This window comes from Monodon monoceros, unplaced genomic scaffold (genome assembly GCF_005190385.1).
Source record: "Monodon monoceros isolate NGI ecotype Baffin Bay Population unplaced genomic scaffold, NGI_Narwhal_1 Super_Scaffold_16, whole genome shotgun sequence".
In the NCBI taxonomy this organism is placed as follows: Eukaryota; Metazoa; Chordata; class Mammalia; order Artiodactyla; family Monodontidae; genus Monodon; species Monodon monoceros.
Genome location: NW_021703772.1, coordinates 96,212,901 through 96,238,037, shown reverse-complemented (window position 1 = coordinate 96,238,037; position 25,137 = coordinate 96,212,901). Strand labels below are relative to the sequence as shown.

Genomic DNA, 25,137 nt, shown 5'->3' with positions numbered 1-25,137 from the left:
TCTCTATTTCTCCTCTTCTCCGAGGTAAGAAAGCATGTGAAGTCCCATCAGTTGTAATGTCATCAGTGCATGAGTTTTGGCTGTACATACACCACAGGCTGGGAGTGGCAATTCAGGGTTAAGAGTTTCCTTCTATTTAAGATTTTTCATTTGTGGCTCCCTCAACAGGAACATGGTAGACAAGCCAAAAAAATAAAGCAAGGCTACGGTCTGACTTTTTTCCTACATGGATTTTAATCATAATCCTTTCAAAATGGAACTCTCTTCAGAAAGTTCTTTCTAGATGTAGTCACTCTAATCTTTTGAGGTTTACCATTAATTTTTTTTTTTTTTTTTTTTTTTTTTGCGGTACGCGGGCCTCTCACTGTTGTGGCCTCTCCCGTTGCGGAGCACAGGCTCCGGACGCGCAGGCTCAGTGGCCATGGCTCACGGGCCCAGCCGCTCCGCGGCATGTGGGATCCTCCCGGACCAGGGCACGAACCCATGTCCCCTGCATCGGCAGGCGGACTCTCAACCACTGTGCCACCAGGGAAGCCCCTACCATTACCATTTTACATCTTAATTATACTTAAATATTTCTTTTCGTACCTAATTTGATAAAGACAGATGTTCTTTGTCCTACTCTAAATACCACTTTAATTCATCTTTATTGTCTCTTATTTTCCTCAGTCAAATCCCCTCAGTATCCATTTCCCTGTATACAACCTTCTCTCATCAACAACCCCAACCGTGAAACTTGCAAAATCAACATCGAGTACCTACTATCTTACAACATGCATGAATGTCTCTCATTGATTTTGTCAGTCTCATCTTTCTCTTTCACTCTCATAAAATTTATTCATAGCCCATTTGTAGAATCCTATAGTGCATGGTTAGCATGACACTTAAAAAATGCCCAAGACAATCTTAAAGAACAACAAAGCTAGAGGACTTTTATGCTGTGTTAAGAGCTATTATAAAGTTAGAGAATTGAGACAGCCTGTCTAAAGAAAAAATAAACAAAGGGACCTATGGAACGAAATGGAGTCAGAAACAGACTCATATATAGACAGTCATTTGACATATGACAAAGATAACAAGAGAAAGTATTTGGGAAAGAGTGGTCTTTTTACTGCGTGATTTGGAGTCAGCTGGGTATCCACTGGGGGAAGAAATGACTCTTGATCTTTAAATCATAAGGATCAATCCATTTCTGAGTGACTACAAATATAAATATAAAAGATAAGACAACAAAGTATCTACTTAAAAAATCATAAGAACATATATTTTCATGAGTTTGGAATAGGCAAGGGTTTCTTAAAGAGGACTCAGCAGGTACAAAGCGTAAAGGGGAAAAACTGACAAATCAGCTTTATTAATACTAAGAACTTCTCCTCTTCGAAAGACACATTCAAGAAAATGAAGAGGTAAGCCTCAGGGTAGGAAAATATATTTGCAATATCTATATCCAATTAAGGACTTGAATCTGTAATATAAAAAAAAACTACTACAAATTAATAAGAAAAAAGAGATATAACCCACTGGAAAAATGGGCAAGTGACTTGAACAGACCATATCACAAAAGAAGATATTGAAATGGTAAATAAACATATGAATATCAGTTTCATTAGTCATCAGAGAAATGCAAACAAAACCACAATTCAATACTGCTACTACCCACCAGAGTGGTTAAGTTTTTAAAAAAAAAAAGGAAACACCAAGTGTCTGTGGGCAAAGATGTAGAGAATATGGAACTCTCACAAATTAATGATTTAATTTTATCAAAGGGAAAAAGGAGACAGTGATAGCAAACACTAGACGATTATAATGCTGGCACCAACAGCTACCATACCTTCCCACAGCTGTGCTGTAGGGAATGAGAAAGGATGATGGTTGAGGATTGAATTTATCTAGTAATGCCTCGTGAAAGAGGTGGATGTGAACCTGAAGCAGAGACAAGTGCAACACTGAATCTGTAGTCTGAGGAGGGAGTGATAAGAACGATTCTAGGGAGGGAGGATGCTGGGGCAGATGAGTGGTGATTGTAAATAGACTAAACTTCCACAGTGAGGTCTGTAAAGAGGAGCCGCTGAGGAAGAAAACGCTGAATACCAAGTTCTATTCTAATGGGGAAAAAAAAATCATTGTTCACCCTTAGACAGAATAATGGCATGAAAAAAGCTTGTGAAAAAAGATTTATTCATTCAACCACATTTATTGCCGCTCTCTGCAAACTTTTTCAAACTGGGAAGTGATATATTAGTTGAAGATTAAAATCATTTTACTGCAACCAATTTTCCATAGCCATTTTGCTAAAACCAGTATTCCGTAAGAAGAGGGTAGACTAGAAATCACACAATACATTACACAGACCCTTAGCAAGAAGGTACATACTGCAATTGATCCAGGATCAGTGACGGATACATGGTGGAGGTAATATGAGGAATGTATGCAATGGCTAACTCATCAAGCTTGCCTTCGTTTCATTTGGTGCTATAGCATTGTTTTAAGAAACTTGTTTTCATCCTGTGTGTGTATGTGTCCTGCATGTGTATAAGTTCACAGGTATATGTGCACTGAGTTGAAATATAAAGTGTATTTCTTACTGTGGTTTGCAGGCAGAAAAACTTGGAAAACATGCCCCTAGAAGTAGAGCTCTGTAGAATGCATCTGAACAAGGAAAGGCTTGAATGTGTGCCAAAGAATGCTGAGTGATGAACAGATACACAGTAGATGAATGAACAGCCAGTGTAGAGTCTAGAATAAGGGTCTAGAGTAAAAGTCTAGAGTAAGATGACATTCAGACCTTCCCCAGTTTCTGCTTAAACCTTAGGGTTATTTACTTCTCCCTGAATGTCCTATTTCCCAGGCCTCTTTTCAAGACCATCAAATGAGGCTGGAATTTAAGCATTTTACACCCCATTCTTTCCATCTGATCTACCTAGCAAATGCTGAGATCTTGCAGCTCCAACCAGTTATATCACATGTACCATTTAAAGTAATGTTCATTTGCATTTTTAAAATTTTGTTGGATTATACACTTGATTTACAATCTTGTGTTAGTTTCAGGTGCACAGCAAAGTGATTCAGCTATGTATGTACATATATTCATTCTTTTTCAGATTCTTTTCTCGTATAGGTTATCCCAGAATATTGAGCATTCTGAGTTCCCTGTGCCATACAGTAGGTCCTTGTTGGTTATCTACCTTATATATAGTAGTGTGTGTGTGTTAATCCCAAGCTCCTGGTTTATCCCTCCTCCTTCCACGTTTCCCGTTTGGTAACAGTACGTTTGTTTTTTGATATCTGTAAGTCTGTTTCTGCTTTGTAAATTCTAAACTGCGTTCCATTTGGATACACCCAGCCCTGCCTAAAAAGGATCAAATAACTGGCAACTTGAGGCGGGATTGTGCGTTGTCTTTTCTTTAACTTATCTCGATAGTTACGTCTCTACATCATTTTCACTAAATAAATCCAGTTGCAGTGAGGCCAATGGCTGTTTTATGATCGTGCCATTAATGACGTTGACATTAAAAACTGTGATGAATGTTAAAAATAATTTTTTACATAGAGCAATTTTATTCTATGGTAATTTCCTACCCCCTTAAAATTATGCAGCCTTCAATTAAAAGAACATAAAAACTTCTCAACCCCTTCAAATTTTACAGCACTAAATTAAAATCCAATAAGCAGTCTCTACCCATGCCTCCACCCTCATCACTTTAAATTAAAAAAGAAAAACTCACTAGGAACCCAAGATCTTAGGCAGTAAAAGCATTCCAATCAGCTACACAAAGCATTTATTGTGCGATAATGTCCATGAATAGTTAAAGGCCCACTGAAATATCTGAATATACGTTTTCTTTATAGAAGCTTATGCTGGGAGTGGAGAGGGCCTTCATTCACTCTGAAACCCGGCGATCTGGAAGTAGGCAGTCACGGAATATCTCAAGTGTATATTCACTTCCTCTTCTGCACAGCTCTCTGCCTTTCCCCATACTCTGTGGTTCTGCAATTTCCCCCCTGTCCCCTCACATCCCTATTTTCTGCTGAGGCTACTTGAAGTCATGTTCGTCTCATGTTACTCGTACCAGAATTACTCTAAAATACTTTCAGATATGTTACTATATTAGGAAAAGGGAATTGAAACTTTCAAAGTCCAGTCTGCAGTTGCTCTGCCAACAAGGCCATATGCTGATTGCTTACTAATTGACCCACCGTATTTCTGATGAAGTGTTCAAAGCAGTTTAGGAATTCATCCCTAAAAGCTGCATGGATATTCTGGAGAAACTATTCTCTTACTGCCCAGGAAGAAAACAGACTCGATGTTGAAAGGGGAAACCAGTAATGAACTTGGCCATGGGCAGCTGCCTTCCTATCAGTCAGTCACATGACCTCCCCTGATTTCATGACAGCCATTTTTAGAAGATGGTACAATTATAATGCTACATTGACTAAGCGGGTGAGTCTATCTGCATTGCTATTGTTTTGGGACTAGCTATTTCTAAATCTACACCCAGTCACACAGGGACTATGCATGCTCACGTCATGCCGCATGCTACTCAGAAAGTTTCCTTTTGTCTATCTCAAACAAAACCACCCAGGGCTCCATCAAACCAAAGGCAACCTGCAGTTTGGGGATGGAGAGAATGGGCACGTGTCCCAGCCCCACGCTCCTCTCCCACACCCTTCCTCTACAGCAGGCGCTAAACGGTATATGGGACACTAACGTGTGAGACCATTTCAGGATTGGAGCCAAGAGCCTTGGTTTCTAGTCCACATTCTGACACCAACTTCCCATGTGTTGTTGGACAACCCGCTTGAACTTTCTAGGCTTTAGTTTTCTAATTTATAAAATGCAGGGGCAAGATGATGCTGAAGTACACCTCAGCTTTAAAATTCAGCTGCATAGTTGATAGGTTTACAGTGGTACCCTTTGCTCAGACTGATCTAGTACACAGCACACACAGAACACGACTTGCTCCTGCTTATTCACCTACTGGGTCAACAGACCCAGCCCTGGTCCTTGGGAAAACCTTCTTCCTTCCTAAATTCCAACCAATAACTTATCAGTTCAGAGAAAAATAATGCTCTCTCCACTGTAGAGTTGTTGAAGGGCACTACCCTTGCGTGTTTCTCAGTATCCTACCTTCTCATTTTTTTCCCTTCCTCTGAGTCTGACAAGGAAGATGTCTCAACATTCATTTATCCTGGACTTTGGATGCCCCTTTAGTCTCCCCCTGCAGCCCACAATCTGTACCCCGTCCCTGATTCCTTTATATCCCCATTCAGGTAGCTATGGTTGGCAAAATAATGCCCATCCCCCCCAAATAAAGATGTCTACCTCCTAATCACCGAATGTATAAATTTGTTAACTTACATGGCAAAAGGGACTTTGCAGGTGTGATTAAGTTAAAAACCTTGACGTGGGGAGATGATCCTGGACTATCTGGGTAAGCTCCATGTAGCTATAAGGGTCCTTATAAAAGGGATACAGAAGAGTTGGAGTCACAGAAAGAGATGGGGTGACGGAAGCAGAGATCAGAGTGATCCCATTGCTGGAAGAGGACCACAACCCAAGGAACGCGAGCAACCTTCAGAAGCTGGGAAGTCAGGAAGCAGATTCTCCCCTAGAGCCTCCGGAAGGAACATAGCCCTGCCGACAACTTGATTTTAGGGCTTCTGACCTCCAGAATCTTAGGACAATACATCTGTATTTTTTAAGTCATTTTTTTTAAAGTTTGTAGTAAGTTGCTACAGTATCAAGAGGAAACAAATACAGTAGTCATTATTAAACTATTTCTCTTTGAGTCCCCCCAAGGAAGATAAACCACATCCTCTCATCACATCCTGCGCCTTTATCAGTTCTCACGATGGCTCTGCTACAAAATTTACTATATCTAAAGCCTTTATATTCACAAATCTAGTGCAGAAAAGATCAATGCAGGTATTCACTTGGAAACGAGGAAGAAACTATATCACCCACCTGCAAATGTAGCAGTCAGACAAAGGTTCCAAGTAGACAGAAGAAGCACTTAGGGAGTTGGTTCCAGAGTGATAAATGCTGTGCTCTTGCCGACCCCAGTCCTGGCCATGGGGGTCCCTTCCCAACTCCATGCCTGAGAGGGCACAATGGTCATCAACTTTCCCAAAGTGGGGAGATACATTCTGGGCAACCCCGGTTGACCCAGGATCCTCCACTGATTTCCAGACAGGGTCAGGTCCCAAGGTACCTGGCTTAGGCTGGACCCTGACTTGAAAGCATCCTCGTCAGTCAGGGAGGCTACATGGATGACTAGAGCCAAGTGGCATGTAAGTAGAGTCCTCTGTACCCACTCTGGAGACCACTCACATCAGCCTCTAGTCTTGTTATGGAGCTGAACTCTGTCTGGTCATCAGCAAGCCCTCATGCAACACTGGCTCTGCAATCAGCACTGTGTTCCTTGTCTCTGGAAGCAACGCCACCAGTGAGCCTTTAGTCTGGCATAACACCCTGCTAGATGGTGCCCACATTCAAAGGGCCTCCTGGCTCACACCTCTTACTTCAGCCCCAGAACAGCTTAACCCATCATAAATGTGTCCCTCCCCCCACTTGTTATGACTTTTCTGGTCGCCGCTATGCCCCTCCTTGGAGCACATCCCTGACCCTTCTGGCTCTGATTTAGATGTGACACCATCTCTCCATGTCACAAAAACTCTCTATGATTGGTCAGATAATATTCCCCATCACCATTAAACTGTCCACAGCCTAGTCCCTGAAACCTGTGAAAATATTACCTTATGTGGCAAAAGGGACTTTGAAGCTCTGACTGAGTCAAGGATCTTGAGATGGGGAGATGATCCTGGGTTATCTGAATGGTTCCAATTTTATCACAAGGATCCTTGTAAGAGGGAGGCAAGGAAGGTCAGTGTCAGAGAAGGAGATGTGGCAATGGAAGTAGGGGTCGGAGTGGCCCGATGGCTGGAAGGGTGCCTTGAGCCATGGATGCAGGTGGCTTCTGGAAGCTGCAACTGACAAGGAAATGGATTCTCCTTAAGAGCCTCCAAAGGAATCAGTCTTGCCGACACCTTGACCTTAGAACTACAAAACCCATTTCAGACTGCTGACCTCCAGAACTGTAAGACCATGAATTTGTATTGTTGTAAGCCACTAGATCTGTGATAATTTGTTACAGCAGCATTAGGAGACTAATACACTCTCCCAGACTGCTCTGGGTACCACTATCCCCAGTCTGACCTGACCCCAGCACCCTTCTTCCTTTGTTTTCCTGCTTTTTCCCAGGGAGTGCTTACTGAGTACCTTCTACGTGCCAGCGCTGTGCACCATACTAATTAGAGAACAACGCACAGTCTCCACATGTATGAAGCTGACCATCTGACCCCAAAACACTAACAGCAAATGTTATGAGAGCTACAGAGGAGGCATAAAATGTTCTCCATGGACTGGATGTTTGTGTCTTCCCAAAACTCATATGTTGAGGCTCTAATCCCCAATGTGAAGGTGTTTGGAGGTGGGGCCTTTGGGAGGTAATGAAGGTATGAGGGGGGAACCCTCGTGAACGGGATTTGCACCCTTGTAAAAAAAGACACAGGGGCTTCCCTGGTGGCGCAGCGGTTAAGAATCCACCTGCCAATGCAGGGGACACGGGTACGAGCCCTGGTCCAGGAAGATCCCACATGTGCAGCAACTAAGCCCATGCGCCACAACTACTGAGCCTGCACTCTAGAGCCCGCGTGCCACAACTACTGAAGCCTGTGTGCCACAACTATTGAGGCCCGCCAGCCTAGAACCTGTGCTCCGCAACAAGAGAAGCCACCACAACGAGAAGCCTGTGCACTGCAAAGAAGACCCAATGCAGCCAAAACTAAAATTAATAAATTAAAGAAAAACACACAGGAGAGGACACAGCAAGAAGCTGGAGTCTGCAAGCCAGGAAGAGATTCCTCACCAGACACCGGATTTCCTGGTACCTTGATTTTGGAATTATGAGAAATGAATGTATGTGGTTTGAGCCACCCAGTCTGTGGTATTTGTTACAGCAGCCCCAGCTGACTAAGACACTACCCGTGGGAGCACATGGTGGACGGCTGACCTAGTCTCTGGAGGAAGGAGCCTTAAGCTAGACCTGAAAGACGAGGAGGCCTTAGCCTAGAGCAGGGAGATAGCAGCCAGATGGGCTTTGTAGGCAGAGGAAAGAGGGTGGGTGAAGAGGGAAGGTGGAGAAGGCAGGCCACGTCGGGCCCAACTTTTAGGCCATGGCAAAGAGTGGTTTCTTGTTTTTGCTTCTGCTTTAACTTCAATCTAAGTGGAGGGGTTTTAAACAGAGGAATGACAGGATATCTGCAAACGGCAGGTGCCTGTGATGAAATTAGGGCATGGGTGCCACAGCATAAGGAAAAACAACAGGTTCAAGTCTTTGAGGGTTTGATGAAATGTACAAATGTTTCCCAGGCAGCGTATACATTAATCCACACCTACGAGATAAACCTTTATCAGAAACAATCCATCTTTTGGTGAGCTGGCCACGGAGCAGTGCCCAGGGACCTGGGACAAGAGAGAAAACATGCCAGGGAGTGGGGAGGAAGCGTGCAGCCAGGATGGCCCCCGGGGGACCAGGCGCCCAGGACCTGGACCTTGGGTGACCCGCTGGCGAGCAGCCCAGACCCCAACTGAGCAGGGCAGGCACAGAAGGGCAGCCCACTTCACACTGCGCTCCTAGTTGGAAGCCCGGGGGCGCTGAGCCCTGCATCGCACCCTTGGCATCCACCACGGGAATGGACGTGATTTTATCCCTGGCTGAGTTCACAGCCTCACAGCAGAGATGAATCTGGGCGCATGCCACCCTGAAAGGGTGCTGGGAAACCGTGCCACACGTGCCTCCCGAAGCCTTGAGGGGGACGGAGGATGAGACCATCTGCTTCTGAGGCAGGCTCTGCCCTCCTGGGCATCTCGCGGCCTGCTAATTCCTCAGTGGACCCACGTCAGAAACAATTCTCTCAGATTTCTTTTTATTTGCCTTTGAAGCATATAGCTGCTGCTAGTCACAGCCAGAGCAGTGGAACAGAAAAAAGACAACTGTATATATGCTGATCCAGACCCTAAAACTGCCACTGAGCTCCCCCAAGGCCAGCCCAGGCCTTCCCAGGACAGGTCAGGCCTTGGATAAATGTGCCGGTCATTATTTGGTGACACGGCTCTGACCTCACCAGGCACAAGGGTTTCAAGGGGGACAATAACACTAAATACAGCATCCAGCACATCGCAGATGCCAAAAAAAAAAAAAGCATATAAAATCGTTCATTACTGACTGTGCAAGGCACTATTGCAACTGTAACCTGAAGCAAGTTTGCAGCTCAATAAGAATTTAGATGTTAAGTTTAGAAAATGCAAATGAAATCAGTGCATACACAGAAACCTGAACTCTTAACATTTATTTTCACAAGCTTATTTCTTTTAAGAGCCACGAAACCCAGACATGATACAAATGCCTATTTCTGCCCCATGAATAATCAACCTCATTTTGTTTATCTGAGCGGCTCTCTGAAATGGAGGTCTTAGACCCTGAAACTATCAGGAAGTCCCCTCATGTTTGGCTGTAGCCATAACCCACTCAAATATTATTTTAATTTCTTTAGGAAAAAATGATTTCACAGACCCTGAGTTCAAGAATTGGAACTGCATAACATAGGGGGAAGGTAGCTTCAGTGAGTTAACATCATCCTTCCAATACCTTCCAATACCTGAAGCATCATTATTCAGTCTCATCCCCACATCTCCTGATTAAACAAACAAGAGAACGGAAGCTTGGTGTGCAGACTGGAGAGCTGTTTATTAGCCATGAGGAGAGAGTTCCTGGCAGGAAAGGTTACTCAGAAAAGCTAAAAAGTCATTTTTTCCAGAGGTCTTTAAAAAGAAGAAATAAATATACCTGCTCAAGTCAGTTTTGATATAACCATGCCTAGAAGCAGCTGAAAAGAGATTCTCTGAGCCTCCATTCTCAGCCCAGGGCTCTCTTTCTGGTCACACAGACACACAAAAGCACAACCTCCAACAACATCATGACTCACAGACGTCGATCGCTGGCCGAAGCTGAGTACCTGCTCAGCACCACCAGACACCATCAGATCAGATCACAAAAGATCTGTGAGCAAAGCACTACTGCTATGAAACAGTCACTTTTCAACTCCAAGGACACATTTCTGCTGCCCTGACATTGATTTAGGCAAAGAAGATGCACTAACATTTTCCTACATCCTTGTGGGAGTGAGCCCAGCCATCCCCTTTCTAGAACAGAAGTTTTTGAAGCCAGAGTCAGGCTGCCTGGGAGCAATACCAAATGCAAATGAAGAAAGCTTCTCTTCAGTGCCAGCCGAAAGGAGAGGCCAGAAGCCTTCGAAAGTTCTAATACAGGACGCCTGCAAATTTAAATTCAGGACTGTGGTGCTGCCGGTAGAATTCATCCCAATGCTCAGAATGATCTTCTGAAGGAGCTATTTACAAAAGCAAGCCACGGTCCTTTCCCATCCTCCTGAGGTGGGTGGCGAGCCCAGGGTGGCTCTGTCAACTACAGTTTTTGTGGCATGTGAGGTGAAGACCCTGCCAGGTACCTTCTGGACAGAGGGATTCATTCACATCCCCAGCCCTGTTACAGAATAACCGGTTCTGTGGTTCAGGGTAAAGATGCCAACCTTTCCCAAGTTGCCCTTCTCTGAAGTGGACAACTGTAACAGAACTGCTGATGGGAAACCGGGCAAGAAGCCCCCAACTTTGTGATGACGCAAAGCACACTGATAATGCTCGATGCATTTCAAAATATATTAAGTGTTTTTAAAATTTTTTATTGAAGTATAGTTGATTTACAGTAAATCAACTATACTTCAATAAAAAATTTTTCAAAGATACATTCACCCCTATGTTCATAGCAGCACTATTCACAACAGCCAAGACGTGGAAACAACCTAAATGTCCATCGACAGATGAATGAATAAAGATGTGGTTCATATATACAATAGGATACTACTCAGCCATATAAAAGAATGAAATAATGCCACTTGCAGCCACATGGATGGACCTAGGGATTATCATACTAAGCGAAGTCAGTCAGAAAGAGAAAGACAAATACCATATGATATCACTTAAATGCAGAATCTAAAATATTACACAAATGAACTCATCTACGAAACAGACTCACAGATATAAAGAACAGACCTGTGGTTGTCAAAGGGGGGTGGGTGAGGGAGGGATGGATTGGAAGTTTGGGATTAGCAGATGCAAATTATTATGTATATATAGGATGGATAAAAAACAAGGTCCCACTGTATGGCACAGGGAACTATATTCAATATCCTGTGATAAACCATAACAGAAAAGAATATGAAAAAGAATGTATACATCTATAACTGAATCACTTTGCTGTATGGCAGAAATTAACACTGTAAATCGACTATGCTTGAACAAAATAAATTAAAAAAAACAAAATAGACTAAGTGTTCATCTCTGTGCCCAAGAAAGAAGATTCCTTCAGAAATATAATGAAAGAGGAAAAAAAGAATTAACATGTCTTGAATATCTTCTGTATGCCAGGCCCTCTGCTAGACCCTGTACTTAATTTACTTCATTTAACATTCATGACAAGACTATGGAGTTATTAAGGCAAGTATTATTCTTCTCTATTTCATGGAATAGATAGTATATCCCACAAATAAAGCAAATGAAGGCTGGAGAGTAGAGAAGTTAAAGGCTGGGGTTCACGAAGTGGAAAGTGGCAGAATTAGGAAACGTACTGGGACCTCAGGTCCTACCTACCAGCCCTTCTTCTCCTCAACACCCTCCACTCGTTACACTTCCCTGCTGCTCCCACCATCCCCATCCCCATCCCATTTCACCACATTTGTCACTGGAATGCAATCAAGAAGAGGAGGCAACATCTCAGTTGCAGATGCTCTGTAATGAGACTCTATTTCTGCTTTTTTCAAGCTTCGCACCATTGGAAAGGTCATTTAAAGTCCTAGACTCAGTTCCTTTATCTATAGAATGGGTATAGAGGCCAAACCTAGGTGTATTACAGTGAGAAAGAAAGGAGGGGAAATATATGCAAAAGTGGTTTAAGATAAAAAACTCAAATGTGAGGTGGTATTATCACAAAGTCCCACCCAGACATGTTCCACCAGCTCCTCTACCGTGTGAAACTCATCATGAGAGAGAACAGTGGACTCTAGCATATTCTTTAGAAGAGCAACCAGGTTATCTGCCTTCCGTTAACTCATGGAGTGGCAGAGAGGCATAAATCCTCTGCTCACAGACTGACTGGAGCTGTCTTATTCATGGCACCACCGCAAAGGCATGGGAAAGGCATCCCTAAAACCTTTAAATAATCAGAATGACCATGATAGTTGGTCTCCTCCAAAGATGACCACCCAATGACCCATACATTTAGGTGTCCATGTCCTGGTGTAGTTCCCTCCTTCACCGAAAACAGGTTGGTCCTGTGAATCCCTATAATCTATAGAACCTGGCAGAAGTATTACCCTGCCACTTCCAGGACTTAGCTTTAAGACGGTCTAGAATCTTCTATCTTTGCCCTGAGTCACCATGTAAGAAGTCCTGTTGGAGAGACCAAGTGGAGTGAAACACAGACTCAGCCGTCCCAGCATCCCTGCTGAGCCTAGCCTTCTAGCCATCCCACCAAAGCAACAGACGTGGGTGAGTCATCTTGGATACTACAGCCTGGTGGAGCCCCCAGAGGATGGCAGTCCCAGCCAACATAAGGCGCAAAAGAACCACCCAGCTGAGCCCAAGCAACTCAGAACTGTGAAAGAGAGTACAACGGTAGTTGTCTTAAACCCTAAGGTCAGGAATTGTTTATCATGCAGTATTAGAAAACAGTAACAAGGAGAGGAAGAAGAAGAGGGGGAAAGCTATCTCCATCTGAACCTTCACTACATGCCTCATCCTTTACATAAATCATCTAATCTTCACTAACACAGGCTTTGTGGTACCAATTTACACATGAAGTTGGATGAGGCTAAGTAAGTTATCTAAGGTCGAGGAGAGATGGATTTGAAGCTCAGCTCTGACCGCAAAGTCCATTTTCTTAATAACTGTGTTATACTTTTCACAAAATATATCATATAATTACTGGTTTCTGACGCATAGTTGGAAAATTGGGTTCACAAAAAGAGTTGCTAATTATTAGACACTTATTTTAAGTAATATAAATGGAGGCCTTGTGTTACAGTGAAAATAGCTCTCAACGAGGGGCTTGGAAACTTGAACTTGACTTCTGACCTAACTACCAGCTGTGTAAAAATGAACAAGCAATTTGACTACCAAAAGGTTCCTTCTATAAAAAATGAAAATAATGTCTTAGATTTTTGCGGCACTTGTGGGATCAAAATGATATATTTAATATAAAGAACTTCTGCAAGCCAAAAAGGAAGATAAAAGTCCAATACAAATGTGAAGAATTGTTGAATTAACTTGACATTTCTCGACTCCGTAGTTATCACAGAAGTTCTGTTTCAAACTGTGCTTTCCTGCCTCCTTCCAAGATAAATGTTCATATAAATACTGTTTTGTTTGAGCTTTGGAACACATCACTTTTTTAAAAACGGGAAATAAACTCAAAGACAGCTATTTAATACATCACCACTTTTTATTAATATTTTTGGAGGCAAATTTGTAAAAAGCAGAAACCTGCTGGCTTCTAGTGAATGGCTATATTCTTCATCCCTTTGATCCACTGATTTATGAGTTTTGCTCCTGGGGAGGGAGCAACGGCTTTCAGCAACGTGTGATGAGAATACTCACAGTCCTGACGCAGGCAAAGAGAGGTCTCCTCGTGGTACTGGATACCAGGAATGAAGTACGAAAGAGATCATGGCTACAGAGACTGTCTGGCAAAAAGCCAATGTGTATATGACGTTATCTGTTCTATTAGGTGAAATGAGATACAAGGATTCTCATAAAGAGAAACTCTCTGCTCCTTGGGCGGGCAGTGGCAGCTAAGAGCATTACAGTATCCTCTGAAGTCACTGCCTAGAATCCTTTTAGCAGCTTTTGTTTTAGAAACCAAATGGTGTCACTGGTAGTCTCAACAATTTATGGGACATCCTTTTATCGGAAATTAAACCTAGTACCAGAATAATATAATACATGTATAAAGCTTAAATTACAGAATTAAAAATAAGAGTTTTATTCGTGAACACATTATGTGCCAACTCCTGAGTATGAGATGACAGGTGGTACGGAACACGCTTTCTGCTGAAGGGTTAAGATGCTACTTTTCCAAAGACCCCAAAGCACGTATATTTTCTAGTACGTGAACAAACGAAATAGCGTGGCTTCTACTGCAAAGGGGAAGGAACAATGGTAGACTGAAACTAAATAAAGCAATCTGATTCGTGCCATAATACAAACGTTTAAATAAACCAAGGATAAAGTTGGAAATATAATCTGATCTGTCTGATTTTGAATATGCAACTTAGCTTCTGAGCAGTGGTAGTCATAGCATATTATGCTAATAAAATATGTACAATATGTACATGTGTTTGCTTACACTTATGTGACATATTCTCATTTGCTCATTAAACAAAAGGAAACGTTACCCACTCTTCTTAAATCTAACTGCATAGAAATAGAAGCTGTGAGTAGGCAGTGAGGCTAAACCCTTCATTAAAATTAACAATCCCATTAGGAAAAGTTATGCCTCCGAAATAACAACTACTGTAGATGGACTATGGTTGATTCGGTATGCCTTTGTTCCAGCCTTTCTCAAATTGTTTTTTTTATTATGAATATTAATAACATCTTGTTCATGTTTGCTTTTCTTTTTAATCAAATAACATTTATGAGACGCTGAAGACTCCTCTTAAATCCACACGTAAAAAGGCAGGGTCAGTATTCTCACAAGCATATTAAATTGTGGCTTCAGAAAAAGAACGACAAAGATAAAAATCTTGGGCATATTATAACCATTTAATTAGAAAATGAATGTGGCCACATGAGTCAGTAGAGATATTTGATGATCCTGCCTTATCATTCTACAATATATGAAAGAACAATATACCTGTAGTTTAAAAAAAAAACAGCCAAAATTTCTGTTTAAATCTAGCACACTTGAGGTCATTCACTGACAACTGTACCCAGGTACGTATTTCCTTCTAAGCTGTGCCCTCTCTCTCTGTTTTCCTCACCCTCCCTGCCTTCTCTCCTAGAGTCATGTAGCAACAGGAGATCATTTAATCCCAACCAACCAAACAATAACAATGGCTGGACAACTGGGCTGGAGACGTCATAACAGTCCCATTTTCCCCCCTACAGCCACTGGTCTATAACACACTGGTGGAGCATACACAATACTCACGAAAGGAACAGGTGGATTTTGCACTTATATGGTCATTTAGCCAATGGTGACAGCCAAATGAAGAAATCAGGCATCAACATAAATGTCTTTAGTCTGAAGGAGTCAAAGTGCTCAAGGACACTGGTTTATCTACGGAGCACAAGTTAATTCCAGAGTGAGGCAACAAGGGACAGAGATCTGTCAAGCAAGAATCGCACGGAAGACAAATATGTGATATCGCTTATATGTGGAATCTAAAAAAATGGTACAAACGAACTTATCTACAAAACAGAAATAGAATCACAGACGTAAAAAACAAACTTATGGTTATGGGGGTGGCGGGGAGGGGGGAGGGATAAATTGGGAGATTGGGATTGACATATACACTCTACTATATATAAAATAGATAACTAATAAAGACCTACTGTATAGCACAGGGAACTCTACTCAATACTCTGTAATGACCTATATGGGAAAAGAATTTTAAAAAGAGTGGACAAACGTACATGTATAACTGATTCTCTCTGCTGTACAGGAGAAACTAACACAACATTGGAAATCAACTCTACTCCAATTAAAAAAAAAAAAAAGAACCACATGGAAGCACAACTCAGGGTTTTCAAGGCCGTGAGAAGCACAAATAAGCATCATAAGTGGAGAACCAAAAGGATTCACTTTATGGAATTTTAAACAATAAGAGAGAAAAATATTCAGAATATCCACACTAATAACCACAACTACTCTGAATCATTTGCAAGCTTTCAAATACATGAACAGAGTTACAATAGGCGTAGCAATGGAAAGAAAGAAATATAGGGAATACAGGAGTCATCAAGCAGTTAAATGCATTTGTATTCATAAGTCTGTAAGAAAACTGGAAAGCTTATCATAACTAATTGCCCCCATGAACAATTTTAGAGAAAAAGCAGCAAAGCCTTTCATTTTATACCACTGCATTATTCTGCTGCCTGTTTTTTTGGGAAAAAAGTGTTAAGAACATTTCTCAAAAATAGAAAATAATCACGGAAGAAGAAAAATCATTATTCTGTGCAATCTTATGTGAACAGCCAAAAGCCACATGCATGATTTCCTGCACAGATTAAACAGACTGTGCAGACGGTGAACAGACCTGGAGTCCAGTCCCTGGAGGCCAGACAGACAAACGATGGGACTCAACCCTGTACGCCGAAATCTCAGCATCTCCAGGGATGAATAAACTCAGGAGACCCGGCAGCAAAATCCGTGTGACTCCTATACTGTGCCCACTGTCATTTCGGATAAAGCTCCCCATGAGGAAAACAAACAACAGTGCCCTTTAGCCAGACAAAGAACCAGATTCCCAACAGCAGGGTGTGGTCTCTTCTCTGTGTTGCAGACACTCCCTTGGCAAATACAGGCCACTTCCAATTCGGGGAGCACTAATAGCTGCGTGGGGTCATTTATGGCAATGTTATACCAGACACATGATTTGAAATAGCGGGGCTGTTTTTAGTGCATTTTGTAGAAGAAGGATCTGGACTATAGAGCACCCACCCAAAAAAAGACACATGCCTGCAAAGACACCCCAGTTTCATCAAGTTTTCATTGCTTCTGAAAAGCAGCGCTAGATAAGAGCCTCGCTAGATAAGGCTCCTAAGGCAAAAGAATCTAAAAGTTTGGGGCCCTTCCTGATTCTCCATCTTGGCAACTCTTTTCCATCTGGTCATTGAAAAAAGAATGCAGGTTCTTACACTGTGAGAACTCATGAAATATCCCTTCTTTCCTATTCTCATGCCACCCCCCTAATCCAGGTCTTCATCCTGTCCTGCTGGACAGAGCCAGTCTCCTATTTATCCTGCATCCCACCCCCCACCCAGATCCCACCCCCTATGCACGTCTTCAGGTGCGCGCTTCTAACATCTTTCACCCATACAGCCTCTGACTCAAAAACATCAAAGGCCTCCAAAGGGTTTTCCAAAATAGGCTCCCCGTTAAAAATGGATTCAGCGATCGAAGTATTTTGGGAAACTTAGAGATTACAATGCAGATTACCGCATTAAAGCCTTGGAGAACATCTGCAGGAGAGAAAGTCTGTTTAACTTTCCCTCAGCTTTTCTTACCTTTCAACCACGGGGACTTGTTTTGTAGGTGTTGTACACCTACAACACCCAGCGGAACTACTGTTCCAGGGAGACATGTCTTGGGCACCGCTACCCCAGAGGATCAAGCCCAAAGTGCTCAGCACACAGACACTGAGCCATATTGATGGGTCCCTACTACTTCTCCATCTTCAGCAACCCCTTCTCCTCCAGGGCTGCTTCAAGTGCCTGCCTCAGAGGCTGAGAGCAAGCCCTCTCCTGACTAGATCTCTCCCCGCCACCCTGTTACGCTGATTTCCTACGCTGTTTTTGTTACCTTACAGGTGTGTTTCCTATTCCACCTAGAGAGTAATGTCCTCTCTCCTCCAGGACATTTGTATCTTAAAACTAATTTTATAATTAACTTATAACTAATGACATTCCGAAACGACTTACTACGAATTCATGAAATCTGGGACAAGGTCTTGTGCAGTGTGAGTGTTACACAAACGGTCTCTTTGAATGAAAATAAGGTGGATGTCTCCAAACATGTCAGTGTAGGAGGAAGAAGAGGGTGGCCATAATGACACAGAATGAAATCCTCAGAGTCACTGTAACTTAGCAGAACGGGGGAGGGATATCCACAAAGCAGCATCAGGATTCCACAATTTCTGGAAAACCACCACCAGTGCCAGAAATGTCTAAGGGGAAATCACAGACACAAAGGTGTGTACACCAAACCCTAAAATGGACTGTCCAGTGAAAAAGAGAATGCATTCCCCAATAGGATCTGAGGTAGACGTGATGATATGCAGGAAGGAGAGAAAAATGACAGTCCTTTTGGGCTATGTTAAACCCCAAGTTAGCTAATTTCCTAATTCCGAACATAAGAAATTCCTAAGCTTCCTCACTTCTCCGTTTTCCTCCTGCTGTCTAGTTAACAAATGTGTATGAAAAGCCTTAAAGCATTGAGAACTCAGCAAAAAAGACAAGTGGAAATGCATCAGGAAAATCAGGATAGACTCTGAGGTACAGAGGAACAAAGGTTTCTACCTTCTGAGTGAAAGTCTTAGTGAAAGATAAGAACAATTAAAAAAAATATGTTAACGCAACAAGGATGAGATCGGCTAAAATAATTCACAAAAGCAGGAAGCGCGCAGAATCATGCAATGGCAAAGGTGTGTGTTTCTTTTGTTTACTTGTTTCTTTTGAGAACTGATGACTTTCTGTTGCTCAACGTTCAGTATCAGAAGAATAGATGCTGCTTGCAGTCACTCTAAGTCTGACATGCTGCCTGACACATGGTAGGTACTTAACCCCAGTCTGCTGAGTCAATTTATGAATAAATAAGTGAATGAAAGATGGCGGGCAAGAAAGCCTTCCGGTGATGCACAGAAATGCTGTGTTTGGCTGGAATTCTTTTTGTGCTGGAATTCCTTTAAACCAGAACACAGCAGACAGTGAGTTGTAAAGATCAATCTATGTCTTCTCAAGTGAATACCTGTTTCCCTTAAAAAATACCATTCTGAAGGATTAAAATTCATATGCCCAACAAATATTTAGATAGCCTGTGTGATTCCCTTTTCATGTTGCAGTGATTCAGGCAAGTTTAGGATTCCTAGGATAAAAGCATCACTCTAGAAATTTGAGAAGACAGTCCATTTTATACAATCTCAACAGGAAAAAGATGGAGAGCGACAGCTGAGTTTGGACACCTGTCACCAGGGAGGAGGTCTGGAGAACAGCATTACAATATTAGAATATTAGCGTGTTTAGGTGAAAAAACAAGGTGTGACTAAAAGGAAAAACAAAAGAGGAACAGTCTGGGAGAAGTCAAGTTATCAGAATTTGCATCAGGTGAAATGTGTGTTGAATCCTATATTTGACTCTGATGCCTACTGTAGTCAATAATCTATGCTATTTTAGAATGCCATACTAACGATTTGGCACATGCCAATGTGTATTTATAAACTTGATATGATTTACATTAGAGAAAATTTTGGTAGCCTCAACGGTATACGATGAAAAAACAGAAATAAATGCAAAAAATCACTGCTGATAATGTGGTCTTTAAACTAAGGAAGAACTTCACAAGGGAGGTAAGACATTTTCCCTGCAGGCATTTGCAATAAAAATGAACAAAGAACTGAGAAAGGGAAGAGAATGAATTCCTCGATGGCTGGTTAACAAAGCCCAGTCTTTTCTTTCTCTCTTTTCTATAATGCTGTGAACAGAGTGTAAGGGATCAAGAGATTGTTGAACCCAAATCCAACCTTGGATAATGTAGTTATTAAATAAAACACTATCAATATTTCCAAACAACTCATTCAAACTACCTGAGGTAGGCTTCTCTGGTAAGGATAACTCTCTCCTTTGCAACCAATAGTATTTTGTTAATAACACCGCTATGAAACTTAAGTTTACCTTCATAATATCATACCTCTACAATGGAGAAATAACATCTCTCTCACAGATCTCAAGACTGTTGCCGCCTTTAATAAAATATGTGTCTGACACACACCAGGGCTTAATAAGTGACAGCTGTCTTTATTATGATGACGTTCCTTATTATTATGCTGGTTTTTTTCTTATCATATCAACACCTCCTCTCTTCCACCTTGAAAGCTGAGAACAAACTGTGTTTTTCATCTCTGCATCCCTGCACTGTGTTTCACACGGTGCCTTTCACAGGCAGTGGATGAACTGAATGTTAACTGAAAGTTTCTAGGTTTACCTTAGAGACTAAACTGTTCGCATCTCAAAGAGAGAAAGAGGTGTCATCTCCCATCATACTGGTGGAAGGCATGTGCTCCTTCAGAAAGTAGCTGTAATGGCTTTAAACTGTAACTTCCCTATAATGGTTGCTCTCTGTGGTATACTGGGAGCTGGTTCAAAGATGAGATGATGTGAAAAAGGGAGTCTTACTAGGTCCCAACCAAATGGAAAATAACATGAAAAGACCACAGAAGAGAGCATATGCTAATCTTCTTGAGCATTCAGTACTGTCCTAAGCCCTCGAAATATGTTAGATTTTATACTTAACACCTTATAAATGCATATTGTTTTCTCTTTTATTAATAAGGAAACCAAATGGAGGTTACAGACATTAATAACTTTGCCTCAAATTACATCGATGGTATCAGGATCTGAGTCCAGGTCTACAAGACTCCCACGTTTAAACAAACTCTTAACCACGTGCCAGGTAACTTGTAGTTTTAGTAACACTCTGAGTTCACGATCCATTTAGGGGCCATAGTCTTACCTACAGCAGTAAGTGCCATGACGTATTTTGGACATCGTTCAACACAACACAACATACACTGATCCATTTGCTTCCTCATTTTGTCGGTTAAGTTCACATCAAGTAACATGAAACAGCCATGCTCTCTGAGCTGAGCAACAAATTCACAGGGACTGTTTACTCAATCCACTACCATCTAAGAAGACTGAGCAGGGGGAGACACATGAACAGGGTCACTGGGAGAAAGAAGGCTGGAAGAGAGTAATATTTAGGAAGCAATCTTGGTCAGATATCAGATATTTGAAAGGAACACAGCTAATGGATCAGATGAAATGGCATAGCTCTGCAGAAAAAGCAAGGAGGCTTGGAACGCAGAGCCTGGTCTCTAAAAATGCTCCTCCACAAATATTTATTGAACAGATAAATAACGGGGCCTCAAATTAGACAGCGGGGGGGGACCGACCCCCCTGAACCAGGGTGATGTTACCCATCATCACAGTCCCCACAACTTTCCTCTGTTCATGTCTCTCACATTAAATAAGAAAATCAGAGGAAGATGCCTAGGGCTGGAATCAACCACACCTCTCTCTAAACTTCATTTGAAAACCTCAGGGATCCAGCAGAAGCTGCAGAACTCCCCTGTCAGAGAAGGGTCCACGAGGTCCAATCGAATCACCCCCCACAAAAAAATACATATATATGGCTTCCCTGGTGGCGCAGTGGTTGGGAGTCTGCCTGCCGATGCAGGGGAAGCTGGTTCGTGCCCCGGTTTGGGAGGATCCCACATGCCGCGGGGCGGCTGGGCCCGTGAGCCATGGCCGCTGAGCCTGCGCGTCCGGAGCCTCTGCTCCGCAACGGGAGAGGCCGCAACAGTGAGAGGCCCGCGTACCACAAAAAAAAAAAAAATATATATATATATATATATATAAATACATATATATAATACATATGTAATGTGTTTTTCATTGACATACAATCAACCTAAACATGTAAGTTCAGCTCTAGTCAAAATGTTATAATGTCTAAGAATGAAAATAATACATGGGAATGCCAAATAAGAGTAACAGGATTGAAAAAACTGATTCTCCAGCAAAAAAAAACCCCAAAACCAAAAAACCAAAACACCAACACATCTAAAGGTTTCCACAGAGCCTCATGTTACTAAATAAGAAAAAGCTTCCTTGGGTATCTCCATTCTTTCCTAACAACAGACCTTACTCTGTGACTACTTTCTTAGCTTATCTGTTATCTAGTGGTACCCACAGCCAGCTTCGGGCCATAATCAGCTCTTTATGATATACCATCTTGGTTGTAAACCTTCTCTGAATAAAACTTTTCAAAATGACAAACAAGAGCCTCGCATGATGTCTGAAATGCCAACCAACTTTTCTATCTATCAGTTGGCATTCTAGACATCGTTTCTGGAGGAGAGTCACGAATGATATTCACAGCTGAGATGTGAGAGACAGCTGCCCTCCATGTTGAAGGGTAAGAGAAAAGGAACAAATCTACATAAAGGCCTTCTGTACATTTTCCCTATAAATGATAACAAAGAGAAATTTCTATTTATCCATCTGTTTGCTTTTCTTTTTTTTTTTTTTTTGCGGTACGCGGGCCTCTCACTGTTGTGGCCTCTCTCGTTGCAGAGCACAGGCTCCAGATGCGCAGGCTCAGCGGCCATGGCTCACGGGCCCAGCCGCTCCCCGGCATGTGGGATCTTCCCGGACCGAAGCACGAACCCGTGTCCCCTGCATTGGCAGGCGGACTCTCAACCACCGCGCCACCAGGGAAGCCCTATCCATCTGTTTTCATAGACAACCCCAGTTTTCAAAGTAGTGGGTGAAAAATGACCAAAACCCTGATTGTCTTCATATGGCTCAGACAAGGCACAAAAACTCGTGTTTTATGCTCTAAGTACAGAAAATTGCTTCAGTTCTAAAGTAAATATATACCAGAAACTTGTGGATATCTCAAGAATGCCTTGTAGCTAAAGAAAGTCTTGCCTACTCATTTTGCTTAATTTGCTAGTCTCCCAGCAACTTTGCGCTAACACTTTCATCCCATTTTAGATCCTGGGATAAGGCAATAGTCCAGAGCCCCGGAAAGCCTCCACCCCCAGCCGTCAGCCCTCTCAGGATGGAGTTTCTTCCCAGGATGCCTTTCTGGTACTGTGCATGTTCCATGCATTTCACTTATCTTCCCCAAGCTGCATTCCGCTAACTAAGCTTCATAAGCTTCTTCTGAATTGTTTATTCTGTGTTTTAAAGCTCCATCAGCTATTGGGATGATTTGCAAGATTCTTTTTCTTTTCGCTTAAGCAGGATTGATGAGCCTTACTGGGCCTTTTGGTGGAATCCCTGCTATTTAAAATTCCTGCTGCTGGGATTAAAGCAGATAAAGCCTGTGAAAGCCTTTTGTAAACTGTAAAGTCCTGGTCAAATGTAGTGTGCTGTTATAATATTAACCATCATGGCAATAACCACAATCCAGCTATAACGCAGGCTTTAGAATGATGACAGCCATTTGGGCTCTGTCTCTGCTCCATTCCCAACTCAGGGCCTTGGTTGGTGTCCAACACTGAAGAGCCTCACAAGAAAGTTTTGTTGGCATGAACAAATGAATGACTTTAAAACGTCACATGGTTTTCCAAATGAATGTCCACAGGCAAAACGAAGCTAGGCATGACAATTCAGATAGTGAAAATACTCTGCTCAAAATACTGGGGTGCTCAGAATAATACTGCAGAACAAAAATTTCTTTTAAAGATAATTTCATTGATAATAAAATCTGGCCCTTTGCCCTCAGTATTGGGGAGGAAGAGAAGGGGTACAGATGGGGACGGGAATTGCTATAAGCCCGGAAAAATTTCTATTAGTTCACAATAGCTTAGAGGAGAAGGCTGCCATCCCAGAAAAGGGGAGGGGGTAATGAGTTTGGGGGGTTAATATGCGAAAACACAGAAGTGGTAAAGGTTATCCCAGCACTGAGCATCCCAAGCTCAGGCTTATTCCCCAGACTGTGTCTTTCTGGGTTGGAAAGGACCACCTGTCTGAGGGAGAAGGGAAGAGGCAGTGCAATGGGAGGAGAGGAGTCGCTGAGGAAGAGGTACTGATAGGAAGTGAATTATTTTTGGAAAATGCTTTCCTGAGCACTTGCAGGAACAGTTCTGGTCATTAAAGAAGCGATCTATTTTAAGTAACTATGTGTAGGATGCGGTGTGTGAGCTGACAGTAGAAAGGAAGATGCTCGCGGCCAGAAACAGCGGCCTCGTTTATCCGTCGCAATAGAATCCTTGAGAATAAGATGGGAAACTCACTCGGGGGAGACTGCTGGTGACTCAGGAAAGCAAATGCAGACACCAAACCTACGCCTAGGGGATGAGGCTATCCTAAGAGCCCGTTTTTACTAAGGGGTGGGCTGGGGCGGGGCCTAGAGTTGGGAAGGGTAGCAGGCGGTCTGCAGGGCTCCAGCGGCGGGGAGGGCCCCTGTCCCAGAGTGGCCGCTGAGCTCCAGAAAATATCGCATTTCTGCCCATCAATCAGCATTAAGCTGCGGTAGGGGCTGAGCTTTCGGCACAGGCAGTTGCCAGTAGCAACAGGGCACACACCAGTAGCTCCTGGAGAGCTGGGGCGACAGCCGCCAGTGAGGGGCTGCCAGGGCCAGACGCCCTGAGCCGGGTAGACAAGGTCAGGGACCCACTGGTGATGGGCCTGGGGAGGGGGTGGGGATGAAGGCAGGTCCCAGGGGCCAGAAAGTGGCCCAGGCCGCTGGCCCCCGGGGGGTCGGGGGACGAAGGGTTTCCGGCGGCACAACATTGCCTGTGCCAAGCACAGCAGCCTCCCAGGCCCCCCTGGAGGCGCCTGGCTCTGCTGGCCCCGGGACACAGAAGTCAAGGCCAAGGGGCAGAAGGGGCACTGGTGCTGTGCTTGGGCGCGTCGGAGTTGTCAAGATTCGCGCCTTCCCCTAACACCCCTTCCCCCTTCAGGAGTCTCTGGAGCACGCCAACGTGGAACTGTGTCTGCACGTGTGCTTGTTTTCATTTGCGCTTCCAGCGCAAAAGCGAGGCCCCACGGGTGGAAAGGAGGGAGGGAGGGAGTGTATGAGTGAGTGTGAGTGTGTGTGTGTGTGTGTGTGTGTGCGCGCGCGCGTGCGTGTGTGCTGTGCGGGGCTCGGACTGCGTGGGAGCGGGAAAGGGGATGAAAGCACACACAGCCGGCTCCCACCCACCGCCTGCGGAGCGGGGCCAGGTGCAGGCGCTTGCGGAAGAGAGCCCGTGACCTCGTGCCACCTCCCCGAACTTCTCCCCCTGCTGTTGGGAGCCGGTAAGGTGGAAAAAGAAGGGCGACGGTGAAGGAGGGCGGTAGAGGGCAGAGATGGACCGAGGAGACCAGAGAGAGGCACAGAAGCAGGGAGTCCGCGCGGACTACTGAGAGCAAAGGGCCCGAAGGGTCAGGCTAGGGAGCGCGGGCGGCGTGCGCGGGCGGCGCGCCCAGCAGGGGAGCGGGCTGGCGTCTCC

The 25,137-nt window shown here is 43.4% G+C and overlaps 1 protein-coding gene across 9 annotated transcripts in view; it reads right to left on the bottom strand.

Annotated features, from left to right (window-relative positions):
- NCKAP5 (NCK associated protein 5) overlaps positions 1 to 25,137 on the bottom strand; it is a 1,052,051-nt gene that overhangs the window by 593,190 nt on the left and 433,724 nt on the right. The window lies entirely within an intron of this gene.